The following is a 2,500-nucleotide window of genomic DNA, read 5'->3' as shown; positions in this document are numbered from 1 at the left end:
GAGAGTGGATAGTGTGTTGCCAGTATCGCGCCGAAACAGTCGCCTTTCCAAATTTGAAAACTAAATTGGCGCGATACAAGCGAGAGGAGCGTAGGCCTCTCGCAAATGTCCATTCGGTGCATGGTGGACAAAGATGTGGTGGCAACCAGACATAGTGGTTCGGAACAAGAGCTGGGTGTGTGTGGAAGTAAAAGTCGTAACAAGGTTTACGTAGGTGAACCTGCGGAAGGATCATTAGAGTGAGAGTTGTGGCTAGCAGAACTGGTATCTATGGTATCGCGCTGAAACAGTCGGCCATTCTTTATTTCATAACTTAATCGGCGCGATACCAGCGAGAGGAGCGTAGGCCTCTCGCAAATGTCCATTCGGTGCATGGTGACAAAGATGTGGTGGCAACCAGACATAATGGTTCGGAACAAGAGCTGGGGATGTGGTATCGTGCGGTAAATTTCAAGCAGACGCGCGATGCCACTAAGAGGCAGAAGACCAATCAGACCTATACGGGCAGCAATGGGATCGGGGTGCATGGTCCCGCTGCCCGTTTCATAAGATGCACCAAACATAGAGATAGAGAGTTGTGTACGGAAAAACCCCTAGGCAGGGGATCACTCGGCTCATGGATCGATGAAGACCGCAGCTAAATGCGCGTCAGAATGTGAACTGCAGGACACATGAACACCGACACGTTGAAACGCATATGGCGCATCGGACGTTTAAACCCGACCGATGCACACATTCTTGAGTGCCTACCAATACCTTGTTACACAAATATTACTTCAGTGCGCGCGCGTGCACCGTGGCATATTAGGCGAGCAGCCGCCTAGTGTCACTGGTCTGCACGCGTTGGCGGCACTGTGCATCAATGGCGTGCTCGGCCTCCCGTTCCGGGGGATCTTGGGCGCTGAAATGTAAGGCGGTACTGTTGTTGTTACCCAACGGGTGCGTGTCGTGTCGCACGGTACGAACTTCGGCTATAAGACAACCTGGTAGCACCGGAAGCCCTCGAACACTAGGCTTGCCGTCTGTTGTCAGGACCCCGCCGTCTGGTCGAGTCGTGTAACGCGAGCGGCACACGAACACGTTTACCCATCGAACGCGGGTGTAGAGAAGGCAGCAGCAGTATGTGCTACTATTTACCATTTCACCAAATCAACGTAGGCCTCAAGTGATGTGTGAGAACCCCCAGAATTTAAGCATATTAATAAGGGGAGGAAGAGAAACCAACCGGGATTCCCTGAGTAGCTGCGAGCGAAACGGGAAAAGCTCAGCACGTAGGGACGGCGTGTATTGCGCGCCTGTCCGATTCCGTGTACTGGACCGGTCCGTTATCTATCACGCACGGTGCAAACAGTTCAAGTTCAACTTGAAGGTGGCTCATCTACCCAGAGAGGGTGATAGGCCCGTAGAACGGCACGGACGGGCGGCAGATGGTCGTTCCATGGAGTCGTGTTGCTTGATAGTGCAGCACCAAGTGGGAGGTAAAACTCCTTCTAAAGCTAAATACCGCCATGAGACCGATAGAAAACAAGTACCGTGAGGGAAAGTTGAAAAGCACTCTGAATAGAGAGTCAAATAGTACGTGAAACTGCCTAGGGGACGCAAACCTGTTGAGCTCAATGTTCCGGGCGGCAATATTCATCGGTGGTCGGCCCCCGCCGGGTCGGCTACCGTGCACTTATCGGTCCGCAGTAACGGGACATCGCGATCCATTACAATGTCAGATTCCGGCAACGGCCCCTGGCTCGTGGTTGGCGGCTCTTTAGTAGGGGTGGCTCGGCGGCCTCCCTGAGCGAGAGTCTCCGCGCCTTTCACACCCGAGAGGCGCAGGGCCCGACCGAGCATAGGTGTGCCGCTGGAAGCGTGATGGGTTGGTTAGAGCGGGGTAGAGAGGCCAGGTCTTAAGCCGGAGACCTACTAAGCACTCATCCCCGATCTGTGATGACGCATTAAGCATTGAGATACCCTCGGGACCCGTCTTGAAACACGGACCAAGAAGTCTATCTTGCGCGCAAGCCAATGGGTATTGGCGGTCCTCGCCGGGCCGCTGGAAACTGGAAACCCACAGGCGAAGACAAATCGAATGTTGCGGGATTACGGGTGCGGCATCGGCGCAAGCCTTCGTCGTGCCCCTCCATCCCAGGGTGTCCCGTCACGGGTGCTTGCACCCAGCGGCATCCCCCGAGTGCGTATGATGTGACCCGAAAGATGGTGAACTATGCCTGATCAGGTCGAAGTCAGGGGAAACCCTGATGGAGGACCGAAGCAATTCTGACGTGCAAATCGATTGTCAGAGTTGGGCATAGGGGCGAAAGACCAATCGAACCATCTAGTAGCTGGGGTCCCTCCGAAGTTTCCCTCAGGATAGCTGGAGCACGTAGCGTTTCGAACACTTATTCTTATCTGGTAAAGCGATGATTAGAGGCCTTAGGTTCGAAATGATCTTAACCTATTCTCAAACTATAAATGGGTACGGTACTGGGTGGCATACTTTGATGATAGC

General features: G+C 53.7%; 1 pseudogene; it reads left to right on the top strand.

Moving 5' to 3' along the window:
* Positions 1-589: 589 nt before the first annotated feature.
* LOC128717156 (5.8S ribosomal RNA) lies at positions 590-748 on the top strand (annotated as a pseudogene).
* Positions 749-2,500: the final 1,752 nt, after the last annotated feature.

Source organism: Anopheles marshallii (assembly GCF_943734725.1).
Source record: "Anopheles marshallii chromosome X unlocalized genomic scaffold, idAnoMarsDA_429_01 X_unloc_212, whole genome shotgun sequence".
In the NCBI taxonomy this organism is placed as follows: Eukaryota; Metazoa; Arthropoda; class Insecta; order Diptera; family Culicidae; genus Anopheles; species Anopheles marshallii.
This window is presented reverse-complemented; position numbering and strand designations above follow the sequence as displayed.